Here is a 15,162-nt window from a genome sequence, read left to right on the forward strand (position 1 = left end):
TCCTTGAGCCAGTTATGAATTGGAGTTAAATGAATCCCCACATCCCTCTTCAGATTGATTTTTTTTTTTAAGTCCAACTTATTCTCTGCCTTTTGTTACTGTAGACTTGTTACTTTTATAGCCATGAGCCATACTGTAAGTCAGCACTTTGGGCCAAAACTGCATTACCTTCAATTTTTGCTTACGAATACAAATCGTTCTTGAGCAAATTGTGGGAACAAAGAGCTTTGTTTAATTTGACACTTTATTTGTGGTTTATAGGTGTTAAAAACATTTTCCCCAATAAGAAAACACCCAAAATACATGTACTCAACACTCTGAAAATTATATAATAGAAATAAATAGATTAATTTTTTTAGGTAATTCTAGAGCTTGCAACACTTAGATATTCCAAAAGCTTGATATTTAGTCATTTGACTTGTGTTCTCCATGTGTCCTAAATAGAGAATATTCTATGTGTAGTAGTAATCAGTATCAAAAAGTGATACTCAAATGTCTTACTTGATACTCAAAATAAACTACCAGATATTTTGATTAAGTCCTCTAACAGTTTTTTAATTTAGAGATTAAAAATAAGTTCATTCAAATATGAGTCATCATTCTAGTAAGATTTAAACTGGTCACTAAAGAGAAAGTGTGAGTTGAGGGAGTAGTTTGGTTCTTAAGGATGATAATGAGTCATTAAGAATACTCAAGGAGAACAAAAAAGAAGATTATGGAAAGAAATGTTACCAGAATAACAGAGAATAGAATTTTGTAGTAGCATTTTCTGTCATTTTGTTCCTGTTTGATTGAAGAAGCAATTCCATAATGATTTTAATTCATGTTCCCTCTTGATAAATGTTTCAGAGAAGCCTTATATAATAGGAAGTAGGTCAGCTAGTGTTGGTAAGTATGTGCAGCTCATTCCCATCAAAGTAGGTCAGGTCAATGTCCTGCTAAGCACAATGATATTCTACTTGTTTAAAGAGTTCAACTTTGATCATAAAATATGTAACACTTGAAAACAAAAAAGAATAAGGTTATAATTATGTATCCCTAGAATGATGAGCTATGAATTAAAATACATTCATATGGAATTGGGTGGAAGGACAACACCAGTCATCCACGCTTCTGATCAGGATAGAAACAGATAGATGACAATAATAGTACAATTGCCTTTAAAGCAAAATATTACTACTGTGGAATCAAATAATTAAAATTATCTTAGGTAACTTAGAAGGTGGTCTATTAGGTACTACCGATAAAGAAAATACTTTCCAGTTAAAACATAATTAAACAAATAAAGAAACAAAGATGATAAGGCATGATTCAGACAGGGACTTCTTTTACTGGCATTTCTAATTGCTTTAGAACCAACAACACTGATATATGAATTTGATATTGTTCTTGTTTACTTAGCTCACCAAGTTTATGATGACATTAATTGTAAGGTTTGCTTCAGTTTCAGAGATGTAACTGAAAAAAGAAAGTCATCTTATGCAAAATGTCTTTTGATGAGGAAGCACTTTTTTCACCCTTGTTCTTGTAAATGTACGTTTGATGTATGAAAATAGTAGAAGTGTACTCCATGGAGAATACAATATTGCTTATGCTCTTCAGTTTGGAGAGGCTGCCGTATCATTTTATAAAAACTGATATGTACCATGCAGTGAAAATGGGCTGTGAGGGCGCTCAGGTTGCATGGCCCGTGACTTGTATGTCACAAATTTTTGTTTCATCATGGGGTGTCTTTCCCAATCCATGGGTCATCTGTATCTCCCTGAAGTACTGTATGCCCACATTTCTGAAAACCAGCAAGAAATCTGGAACCCAGAGTTCCCAATTGACCTAAATATTCTTGAGATGCTAAGGAGAAAGCAGAGAAGAACTTTATTTTTGGGGCATCCTCTTAGCTCACAGAAGCTAAGGCCTCGTGGAGGAGGGGTGGGCATGGACATTTATTGGCCAATTCTAGATCAATATTTAACTAGAAGGAAAAGTTACAAAGAATCAAAGACTATGGTTCTCCCAATCGTTTTTTAGCAATGATGGTCTTCACCATTGCAGGCTTGAGAACTCCTTGCCTACACTGGGTTCCTAAAGATGAAGGTGGCAAGGGTGTAAAGTTATTTTCCAAGAAAGACTAAATGCTTATCCTTACTTATCAGAAATCCTTAAAATACCACTTTAGGCAGACTCATCCTAAACCATAAGTAAACAGTATACTGCCAATCAGTGGTACCGTAGGAAAGGCTAGTGCGGGTAACAAGAAAAATGAGACATGGAAGTCAGTTTTTGTCTTAATCTAAGGTTAAAAACTTTCTTTTGAAAAAAATCCTCTCAGAAAAGAAAGAAGTGTATAACAGATATTTTTGATGTCTAGATGTCTCAGTACTTTCAATTTCCCATAAAAGTGAACATTGTGGCCTAGCTTCAGTGGTGGTGTACTGGTAAGATGCTGTTCTTGGCAGGCTGGGACCATGTGGAAGGCCAAGGTTCAATTCCTGGGTTGACCTAAGAATTTGGTGTGGTGATGTGCACCATATCCTTGAGGCAGGTCAGCTGACAGAGTGGGACTCTGTCTAAATAAAAATAAATAAGTAAAAAAGAAACATTTTGGGTGACAGTCCCTGAACATATCAGACTGCATATCTATTCAAATCTAATAGCTTTGTAGTAGAAGTCAAACTAAAATCCATTCTGGATGTTACAAGGAGAAAGAGCTAGAGACTCAGGATCATTTCTGAAACAGTTAAAGTATTGCCCTGGACTGTAAAACCAGGACCGTGGCTTGAAAACAATCTTTGATATGATCTGAAAATCTTCAAAACAAAATGCAAGTGTGGCTGTATTTTTTTCTGGTTAATCTGCTATACGTGTATTTTAGGTGTCTGTCTATGCTCAGATGTGGCTTAGTGGTGGAGAGGAAAAAATAATGTTTCTTAACTCTGAGGGGAAAAAAAAAAACACTTCAAATTGTGTGCATCTCACATACTTTGGTAATCTGCCCCACATTCTGCACCATGATGTGGGATAGACACTGCTAATTTGGTGTTTATTTCTTCAGAGCAGGGGTGGGGGGAGGAGCATTGAAGAGTAATGTGTATACATGAAGAGAGGGAAGGCAATTTCTGAGCTGTGTGAAGAGGAATTAGGTGGCATTGCTCAACAAAGACCTCAAGGGGATTTAATCACTGTTATAATGCCTCACACTAAGAGTAACTGATTTGTGGGATTCCAAATCAATTTCTCCCTGGTCATTATTGAGATTTCAATCTTCACTGTCAATTGAATCCTACCTAGCCAAAGCAACCAGATTGCATTCAGAAACATCTAAGAACCTGTGAGTTAAACAAAGTTTCACGAACGTACCAAAGTTATTTTAAGTAAGCTAAAATAACCATTCTGAGAACATGGAAGTCTCATGTTTATCTTAAAATATATATGTATTTTGTTTATGAGGCCATACATAGGTTTTTTTTAAAATATAGAAAGGTTTTTCCAGTTTGTTTATACATAAACATACTTACAGACATATACATAATTTTACATGAATATAATACCAAACATATTATCTTTTTGCTTCCCCTACATTTGCTAAAGGATGTGTTCATTCACAAGAGAGGAGAGAGAGAGCAAGAGAGAGAAACCAAGTGAGAAAGAAGGGCATGGTCACACCTCAATCCCTTCTCCATTTCTTCTCTTGGAACCTGGACTTGAGCTTCTCACTTACTTCTATTACAATCAATATCTATATCTCTAGATATATCAATTGATCATATCTCACCACTTTCTTCTGGGTTAGATCCTCGAGAATGGGGTTTCTGTTTAAAGATTTCCAATATTTTTAATTTTAATAGATTTTGTAAGATTGTTTTCCAGAAGCCTGTACTAATTCATGCTCCTACCAGCATGCATTAGAGCAGTTGTAATGTTCTACATCCTTGCTCTTCAAAGTGTGGTCCAGGAACCAGCAGCATCACATCCCCTGGAAGCTTGTTAGAAATGCAGAATCACAGTCCCCTCAATCAGAATCTGCATTTTAATGAGATCCCTGAATGATTCATATGCACTTAACCATTTACTAATTAGTTTTAAATCACTTGGAATCTGTTGAATTAGGGATGTATTTATCAAATATGTTTTCTGGAAGGATAATTATCAAATTAGCAACAGTCGTTGACATTTAGGTGTGGGACTGCTATACAGGACTGGGATGGAAACTTGTTTCTCTCCATACGCTTGTGTACTACTGAACTTTTCCATGTAGGTATGGTATTGCCTATTTAGAACTTTTAAAAGCGATTCATTACAAATGTAACCATTGCTTTCCACCCACAAATCACCAGGGAAATAGGCCTGTGGTTCCATGTGTACTCCTTTCACACACTACTGCCTACAGTAGTGTGCTCTGCTCCACACTTGAAGAAGTGTGGTAATAAAGGAAAATTCTCCAAGCCGCATAGCTTGCTTTTTCAGGATATGAAAATGTAATGATGTCAATGAGGGTTTATCTGTTGGGGAACTTTTAACAGACAGTGAGTCAGTGTCATAGGGCACTTGCAAACTTTCCTCTGCAACAATCCCACAGTTTAAGTTGTAATCACCCTACAGTGTGAAATTTCCCATAGTGTGAGTTTACCCAACACTAGAGAGTTGCATTACAAAATTACAACTGATTCAACTTCTTCCAATAAGGGTTTTCTCTGTTTCCAATGAATCAGAGAGTTGGCAAGCAGATAGAAAACCCCTTAGTTGCAGGGTCTACAGTTAGATTTGTTGATATCAAGGAGGAGAGAGATTGGAAGGAAGGCAGGCAGCCTTGCCTTTTTGGGTTAAGAAGAAAACATCTTCATCAGCTCGTTAGTTCCTAGAAATCTTCCTAGGACAAGAATTCCTCATTCTACCACAATGTTGCATAGTGTATACAACTCATCTTTAGGAAATATTTTGAGTAGGGTAAATTAAAAATATATGGAATTTCTAACCAAGTTCTGAAGGTTAAAATCCATGATTTTTTTTTCTTTTTAATTTTATTTTTTAGTTGTTGTTAACTTATGGGCCTAAAGGGATTTACATTAAGAGCAACAATTCAAATTTCCCTGGCCCTTGAACCTACTCACTCTTCGGACCACTGCTCTTCTGCAGAATGTTGCTCAAGCACTTTGAGGATTCTCTTTTTTGGGGGAGGGGGATTCATACTCACGTGCGTTCACTAACACATTTGGTTGGCCACCAAAGAATCTGCCATTGCTTATGTTTTTAGTCTCTGCCCTCTTCTTTTGGCCAATAGCTCTCTGGTCAGGGATTTATTTTGCTCCTGTAGAACATCTTCTTTCTCTCAGTGGGCAACTGTATCTACCCACAATGAGGGTTCAGGGTTCTAGAGTCTTAGTGTGTGCCTAGGGTAGAGAAGAGTAAATCTAAATGGCATCTTTCCGGGTGAGGGGAAAGAAGTTAGTCTTTTTACTTTATCGTCATCCTCTTATAGAGACGCCATGCCCGAGCACGCTAGTAAAAGTGCCCTTTCAGCATTTAAAGTGTCCCCTCTCTCCTGAGGCCATGAGGAGAAGGGGGCTTTGCCAGAGACAAATTCAAGTGATGAAAAACACACTGTTTCACAGGAGCTAGCTACCAGGCTCTGGTTCCTGCTATGGTCAAGGTATACTTTGTTTCAGGATTTTACTTCCTGCATATGGACTTCTGAGTTCTGGATTAAGTTTATGTTGGGTTTCCTGCTACACCTACAGCAAAATGCTTTAGATTTATTGCCTGGATCTCTCTGAGCCCTAGTACCTAAGTAAGGGGGTTGTATGACTAAGCAGTTACCATCTGTTCCAAGCTGCAGAACCTGCCAGGGGCAGGAATCCATTCAGCCCTCTAGTTCTTGGCTCCATAGCAAGCCCAGTCCTAACTCATCTTTAGCTGCTGCTTCTTGCTCTCTTGAGGCTAGAAATGGAGAGCAATTCCTTCCTGCAGGGACGAGAGCAGTAATTGTGACCTCCCAGGAGGGTTGAAAGAGAAGGAGAGTGTTCTCTGTTCTCAGGTCCTACTATATGAGCAACTTAGCTGGGAGGATATTTGATGGGAATGATTGGCCCTGGGACAGAGGGAAGAGGAAAACAGAGGAAGGACTTTCCTCCAGGGCTCTACTAGATTCAGTAACAAAGTTTTCAGGAGATATATCTTATTTTCACAGTCTTATTTTGTCCTTGAAAGAGTATGATGGTGGCTGTGAAAGGGACAGGATGATGTAGCGGGTATGGGGACTACATCTTCTGAACATGCTTTTCTGTCCCTGGGAATTTGTGTGAGAAGAGAGTGCCTATAAAATAGGTCTGCAACCAGTTGCTAAATAAATCCCCCAGCTGTGGTTTCCAGATCAACAGTTTGAACACAATTGATATGTGAGTAGTTAGTATCATTACCTCCGTGACATTATCTTGTCTCCTGGGGGAGGGTGCTGGCTTTTCCTTTTTTTTTGCATTTCTGGTGTTTTTACCATTTATCATTTCTGGCTAGGTTTATTATTTTTTATTTCTAGACAATGAACATAGAAAGCAACCTTACTTTTTCCTGCACTGAAGTTGAACATGATGCTTGGAATGTAGAAGTCATCTAACATCCATGAGGTGAAAGACAAAGAAAAACTCTCATTGAACTGTTGAACCAATATCTTCAGTTCCTTATCTTCAGAATTCTATTTCAAGAAACAAAAACCCTGTTTATTCAAGTTCTGTTGGTCACCTGCAGCTAACAATATTTTGAATAATATAAGGAGACTTCAAAATGTTCATGGAAAAATGGAATTAAAATAGGAGTTAATTTTGGTGCAAATACATTGAAATCCATGCATAATTTTTCCATAATGAAAAATTTCCATGTTTTATGAGGTTTTTGGAACCTCCTTTTATAAGACATATCCTATCTAGTTTTTGGCCTTTGGTCAATTTTTTGGTTTTGTGTTTTAGCTTATTTATTTTTCTTTCCTTTTTTTCCCCCCCAATCTGGTCTTGCAGGCAAAATATAGCTAAGTAAAAGGTATGTTTCTAAACATCCCGCTAATGCAAAGAAATGTGTAAACAAATGCATCAACAGACTGTGTAGTGTGTTTATGTGCCTGTCCTGCTTTACCATGTCCAGTTTTATTCAAGGCTCAGTCTTATCCCACATATGCAATGTCTCCCTTTTGCCCTTCTGTCTCTAGCATGGGTGGGAGATGCAAGAGATGAGTAGAGTGGCTATAGGAAGGGTTGTTAACTTGGCTCTAATCCAGCTGGGACAAGACTATTATCTGGAAACCACAGCTAGTGGATCTGTTTCCCAACTGGTTGCATGCCTATTTCACAAGGCACTCTCTTCTCACACAAATTCCCAGGGACAGAAAAGCATGTTCAGAAGATGTAGTCCCCATACCCACTCCATCATCCTGTCCCTTTCACAACCACCATCATACTCTTTCAAGGACAAAATAAGGCTGTGAAAATAAGATATATCTCCTGAAAACTTTGTTACTGAATCTAGTAGAGCTCTGCGGGGAAGTTCTTCCTCTAGTTCCCTCTTCCCTCTATCCCAGAACCAATTTCTGGGATACACTTGCAGGGATAAGATATCTGCCAGCCTCAGAATTGCAGAGAGACAGCTAGAGAAGATTTTCTTTCCTCTTATTTATTTTTTTCACTCTCATGGTCTGAGTGTTCAGGAATGCTAGAATGAGCCATATCAAGACTTCTGCACATGGTTGGGTGGTTTGTGCACAGCAAAAGTACAACCAGCTAGGATATGAATGGAGATGAACTCTACTAGCCCATCTCTTGCGCCTTGTCATGGTACTGTATTAGTCTGAAGGAACAGATGTCTTTTTACAATGATCCTCTCAGAGGAAGCCTTACGAGGAACCATAAGGTGCTGTAGGAGCTAGTGGTGACCCAGGACACATGGTCGTAAACCATGATGCCTTGAGTTGGTAGCCTCTTCTCCTGGTGCCAAGGCTGGCCTTTCACTGACTTGGTGGAAGTGACTTTTGGGCAACAGGACAGGAGAAAACTGGTGGGCCACAGAACACACACAAGCCCCAGGAACATACTTATTTGGTGCACACAGAGCTGGGCCACCCAATATGGTAAAATACTTGAATTTACTGTCAATATTTAAAATGTAAAAGATTTTACATGAAAATCAGTTTTTCTGGTTTTCCACAGTACTACCAGGTAACATTTGATATAACCAATTAGTGTATGACCCAGTTCTTTCCATGCCCTTATGGCCTCTCTAGTGCTAAGGATGAAGGTTAATGGCTATTTATCATAAGACTTGTGCTCTGATTTCTTCTAGAAGAATTAAGAGAAAAGTAAAATCTATCCTGTACTCTTTTAAAGTGAGGAAAATTTAAAAAATAGACCTAGGAGCCATTTTTTAAAAAGCAATCTGGCCTGACGTATTTTTTTAATTGCCTGCCAAGTCTCTAGTCCAAAGATTGCCAGTTGATGCTCTATCAAATAGTCTCATAAACATGTGAAGAAATCTGTGAAATTCAGTTACAACACTTGCTTTTTTATTGGGCCATTAGAGTAAGTTATGAGGCTTACAGAAGAACCTTGATGAATCATGATCCCTCTGCAGTAAGGGCCTTAGCTAGGGAAGTGCATTCTGGAGGCTCATCTGTCTCACCCTCATCTGTCTACGGTTTTATCAGGACCAAGGATTTAGATTCTTTCTGCTGTGCTGGAAGGTTGTAGAGTGGACTGTACAGGGTAAGGTCAGATGGTCAAACAGAGAGGTATTGTGATAAAAAATATGAAATCACAATGAGAGGGGAGGATAAGATATTAGGAACACACATGAGGCAAGTTAGGTAGCTACAAAAAATCAGGTATGCTCATTAATGAAGTCGGTTTTCGTAAGTTAATAATCCTGATGGTCAACTTCTATCAGTAGGTAGCAGACACTCAGAAGTCAGAGGGTTAGAGAAACCAATCCTTGCTCAGGCAACTTGGAGGGGACTTTTAGGTACTTAGTTATACACAATGATTCTTCTACTTGACACCCAGGTGGTAGAGAAGCAGTCCAGTTGAATGGCTGGGGTAAAGACTGGAGATAGATTCCTTGTCGGGTAAGAATCCTACCTATCCTCTCAGGAGATGCAAGAGTTGGTGGACTTTTAGGTACTTAGTTATACACAATGATTCTTCTACTTGACACCCAGGTGGTAGAGAAGCAGTCCAGTTGAATGGCTGGGGTAAAGACTGGAGATAGATTCCTTGTCGGGTAAGAATCCTATCCTCTCAGGAGATGCATGAGTTGGTGAGTGCCTTAGCTCCTGCATGCCTTAGCTCTCTTTGCTGCATAATGAGAGTAGTAATACACCCACTTCATAAAGTTGCTTATAAACAAGGATTAAATAAACTCGTTCTTACAAACTGCTTAGGATAAAGGCTGACATGTGTCAGATATTCAATAACTATTCTATCACAACCTATAGGCACGATGTAACTTATTCATGTTGCATAATTAAAATTTTATACATAGTGAAAAAATATTAATTATTACCTACTTTTCCTCCCATCTCCCTTAGAAAAATGCAGTATTTCAAAACATGGTTATCAGCTAGGAGGAAATTACTCACTGAGAAAGATAACAGCAACATATTTTTACAGGTGACATTGGCATTTTAAAGAAATTTTCAGGTCTGGTGTGGTGGTCCACTAGTAGCAAGCTGCTCAAGCAGCTCTGTGTCCATGGAAGATTGTGGGCTTGGTTCTCTGGTCAACCTACGCATACCATGCACACATGTCCATGATTCTGACTGACTGGCAAGATTGGGAAGAGATTATGACATGAAACCCCATTGAAGATTCTTCTCTTTCTCTCTTATGCATACAAATAAATAAATGAATAAATCAACTTTTTTTTAAAAAAAGGAACTTTCCAAGAAATGCTACTTGCACAATGGGTAAACTTTGCATAGAGTAGCTAAATGCAGAATAAAAAATAAAGTTGCAAAGGACTCCTGTAGCATCTGAAAGCCAAGGAGATGCCTTCTGATTGGGAGTACTCTTCCCTTAGACACTTTTGAAAGGAGTATGGTGGTAAAAGTTTGAATTGTTTTAAAGGGGTTTTACCATACATGAGCTCAGTGAAGTCGGTGGGAAAAAAGAATAAGTTCTTACCCTTTGGAGTGCTTAGTGAAGTCTGTCATGTATGAGGAGGATGTTGTGGTTTCAGCCTGGTTTGTGGGGGCACAGCAAGGTGAGGCTGTTTCAGAGACAGTGCTCAGTGTCGCTGTCTCCCTGTGGTTAGCATGAAGTGAGCAAAGACACAACAGCATATGTTTGGAGCTTAAGTGCTCAAGGTATTGCTTAGAGCCCAGTGCGGCCTTTTGGTGCTTTGAACTGTAGCCACAAGACTCTGGTAATATGCCGTTCCAGATTTGTTCTGAAATAAGCTTGAAAACAAAATTTTACCCCATCCTTATACTAAGAATCTGAGAGTGAATGTGCTTGTAGATTTGTTTAACCCTAGTTCAATATAATGTTCAGTGAGACTTCCACTAGACGATGCCCTGCTAAGTATATCTTTGACCAGGGAACGTGATGGAAAAACTATTGGAAGAATTAAGAGCTCACCAATAGGTGACATTTGTTGTTATTAAGTAAAATCCAGCAAAACATAAGAGGAGGTGGAAAGGATGTTCAGGCAGCATTAGGGCACCCTTTGTTTTGGTAAAAGGTAGGAGTGGGAAGGGGCTAGAGAGCCAGGATGACCGGACTGCAGGGCTGTCCTGCTTAAGGTTAGACCAGGTTCCCGGTCCTAAAAGGAGTTGATTATGATAGACTCTGTGCTTCTCATTAGTGTTCAAGACCAGATATACCTTGATATTATCCAGCCTCTCTTATCCTGAGCTGCATGGGGGCCAGTGGAGAAGAGTAAGGCAACTCTCCTATACCTACGCACACACACACACACACACACACACATACACACACAAACACTCACTCATACATGTGCACAAATTATTCTGCAAAAGTTAATTCAATTCTTTTACAGAATCAGCAAAAGTGACATGTAAGATTATAGGAATACAGTGGGACCAGCAGTTGGCATAATGGCTATGTCACTGGACTTCCATGTAGTCGATCATGGTTTGAGTCCCGGACCTGGTGGCTTAAACTGATGCCAGTCGTGTGTGTGTGTGTGTCCAAGATCTTGAGAGGAGAATGGAGGAGAAGGCATTGTGGCATGGCCATCCCCCCTGGGGGATGATTTCTCGCTTTCTGTCTCTCTGTCTTTCTGGTGAGTGCAAGTGCCCTATAGCAAAAACCTCTCAAAAAAAAAAAAAAAAGATGACAAGAATATCTCTGCTCTAAAAAGTTACTCTTTGTCTCCTAGAATTTCTTATTAGAGAGAGACTGCCCTCTTCAATTACTATTTCATTCTGTATCTATGAAGTACAGTATACAAATGCCAGAAGCTCTGTTGAATGAAGCTGTGTCAAGTGTTGAGTGTGAGAAAAAGATGAGTAAGCATTGTAAGACAGATTGGAGTCAGATTCTGAAGAACTTTTTTTTTTTTTACTTTTTTAAATTTCATTTTCTTTTATACATTCAATCACATTATTTAGATAAAAAAGTGAATATTTCAATGGATGAACATTTCTCCCTAGTCCAGTTGATAAAACTATAAAATATCTTTAACAGATAATACCACATTTCTTTGTACCATTAATGCTTTGCCTCTCTATTTTTCTTCTAAATGTCCTTCCTCAGACTCTATTCTTTCACACACACTATATCTGGTATTTATATCCATATACTGTGTTTCTATATCCTTTAGTCAATCAGTTTCAGTCATAGAGTGTGGACACTCGGTATATATTAAGTAGGGACATACAGTGTCTCTCCTTGATAGCTTGGTTTGCTTCACTCAGCAGTAAATCTTCCATATTCTTTCACTTCCTGTCAAAAGCCAGGTTTTTTTTTATGGCTGAATAGTATTCCATAGAGTATATGTGCCACAGTTTTTCTAAGAACATTTTAAGAGATTTGAAGTTTATTTTATAGGCGATGGGTCAGAGGAAAGATTTTTAGTCAAAAATTGATGTGCTTAAACATGTAGTAAACCATGGTTCAAGTCCCAGACCTGGCAGCTTAAAACTCATGCTGGGTGTGTGTGTGTGCCTGCCCAAAGTCCTGAGAGGAGAATGGAGGAGAAGGAATTGCGGTGTGACCAACCCCCTAGGGGATTATTTCTTGCTTTCAGTCTCTCTGTCTCTCTGTCTCTCCAGCAAGCACATCCTATAGCAAAAATCACTCTCTCTCTCTCAAAAAAAAAAAAGTGTTCCAGAGAAAAGAGACATTCACATATGATGAAGACCCTGTTGAAAGGGCCCACAGGGGGGAAAGGAAGTTGGAGTAGCGGAGGTGAGGAACATATAGTAGAGAGGGAATTGTAGCAGTAGCAGGATAAAGGAGTAAAATACTAGCATCCTGTCACAGCTGCCGACTTCTCTACCATATGATACCCTGGTACTGTCAGATACTTCAATATTTCTGGCAAGAGGGGGTTCTTGACTTTCATGGTTGGCTGAAATCTGTCATGTTTTATCATTTATTACTGCTGTTCGTCTCTGGGGGCCACAGAAAATATATTTCATCTAAACAGCTTTTTACTTTTTTATTATTTTTTCTTTTTTTAAATTTATTTTTATGTTTTTCCACAATCATTTACTTTACATATCAAAAAAATTTAACTTATACTCCATAGTTCTTGACAGCAACCATAGTTCTTAATAAGCAACTTTCAAAAGTTCAAAATACTGAATTTTAAAGATAATGTTTAAAATATTTCTTATAATTTTGTTTGTGACTCTATAACAACAGAAACAGTATGGTTTTAAATATTTTTGAGAAAATATTTTCATGTCAACTACTCAAATTGTTGAAAAGCAAATGCTGAGCACACTAGTCACACATAAACCTTCTCAATTCAGCCCTGCCCAAGTATTCTGTGATATACCATCTGCTAGTAAAGATCTGTCTCTTTTTCTTCCTTCAAAGTCTTTCTCAAAATAATCCTCTGGTGTGGTTGCTCTTTTGCAATCTCTACTGATCACAATGCTGGGCTGGAAAAGTCCAGGTCATTTTATGTTATAAATTCTTTCACATATCTTCCCTAATCCTCTCAGCCAGGCAGAACTGTTCATAATTCCAGGCCATCTTTCTAAGAACTTCTGTTAGCTCACTTGAGATCCACCTTAGTTCCATAGTTTTCTGATTAATCTTCAGATATGACCTTGCAGCCAAAGCCCTGTCCAATAATGAGCGTTTCCAATTTCCAATCAATGCAACACACGTTATTGAACTTATGCAAATAAACCTTCTGCCACGAAATAAGAATATTCCCAAATATTTTCCAATTCCAGAGGGGTCAGGAAGGAAGAAAAGTTTGTTTCCACTTAAAGAAACAAACAAAAATATTTTAACATATTGCTGAACCTATCAACAACTCAAAAGAAAGTAAACTGTTTAAATTGGGAAAATAAAGCATAGTGAAAAAAAATCAGTAATGTTTTACTCAAAAGTCATAAAATGCTATTTTGCCAGTTCAATTTTATGTTCTAACTCTCTTCTGTTGAATATGCAGTGTTGCTGTGGTCTAATCTTTTCATTTAAATCCTGGGAGTTAACATTCTACGTTGTCATTGATATTTCTTGTCCCTAGCATTAAATTAGTCATTTTCTTCGTTGCCTTTTTTTCTCTTATTTCTGTATGTAGCTTTAGTTTTACTGATTAACTCCTTTCAGAGCTTCTTGAAGAGTGGGTCTGCTACTGGCAAATTTTTTCAGGTCTTATTTATCTGAGAATGTTTTTATTCTTTCTTTCCATATGAAAGAAAGTCTTGCTGGGTATAGTATTCTTCCTTGAAACTTTTGTTCACTTAACACTTTGAATATATTTTCCCATTAAACAGCTTTTTAAATGGCTGGGCATAACTTTCTCATCCCCTAAAATCTTAAGCGTCTCTTCTCAAGACTAAGGGTAAGAGGTCTTGAGTTTCCTCAGTTTTAGAATATATATATATATATATATATATATATACACTTTATATACTCTCTCTATATATATATGTATATAAAATCAGCCCCTCTGCATGTGTAGAGGGTGCATATATTAAAGCAGGGGCCATGAACTGCACATAGAATTGTAGTTAAGATTTGATCACCATAGATCAGAGGAAAATTAGCATTTCCCTATGTGAGCTATTACAGTACTATTAATGTTCTGAGGATATTGGCTTCTTTAGGGGGCACATAGCAAATTAGGTTCAATTCACTCTTGAACAAAAATCTTTGTTTATATTTTGAAACACTGCTAAACTGTACTTCCTCCATCCTGTGCTTGTACAATTGGTTATTTGTACTGGAGTACAGAAAACCATATAAGTAAGATGATGGCTTTTGGGGTTAGTATTTGTTCTTTGTCTGTGTCTATTATTTACCAGCTGTATGACTCTGGGCAAGTTACATAATCTCTCTAAAACTCATTCTCATCATATGTAAATGGCAGTCTTAAGCGTAACTACTTTATAGCTATAAGAACTAAATGAGATAAGCACTCTTAGCCCAGTGCTCGACTCATAGTAAACACTCAATAATATTAGCTATTATTATCTTTTGTTACCTTTTATTAACATCTCAGCTTTGTTGAATGACCTCTTTTTGTTTTTGAAAAGCTTTGTCTTAGGGTACATGTGCTTGCTGGGGAGAGAGAAAGAGAGAGAGAGAAAGAGGAGATAGAGAGATAGAGAGAGAGGAATCGCCCCTCATGGGGATGGCTATGTCACAATCCCTTCTCCATTCTCCTCCTTGGAATTTGGGCATGTATGCACATGAACCTGGCATGATTTTGAACCCACCGAGTCTGAGATTCAAACCACAGTCGGCCATGTGAGAGTCCAGCAATGTAACCACTATGCCATCTGCTGATCTCAAGACTCATTTTTAAAGAAATCACTGGGTCCACTTATAGCTTACTAAATATAATTTCGTTTAAGTCTCTTCCAACGTGGTGTCAACTATAGTAATAATTAACATGGATTTTATTCCTCTCTTTAAATATTTTTGTTTATGAGTTGCATCACAGTGATGAATAAGAGAGACAAGACCAGTGTCTCCTGGAATC

Source organism: Tupaia chinensis, unplaced genomic scaffold (genome assembly GCF_000334495.1).
Source record: "Tupaia chinensis unplaced genomic scaffold, TupChi_1.0 Scaffold000489_1, whole genome shotgun sequence".
NCBI lineage: Eukaryota > Metazoa > Chordata > Mammalia > Scandentia > Tupaiidae > Tupaia > Tupaia belangeri.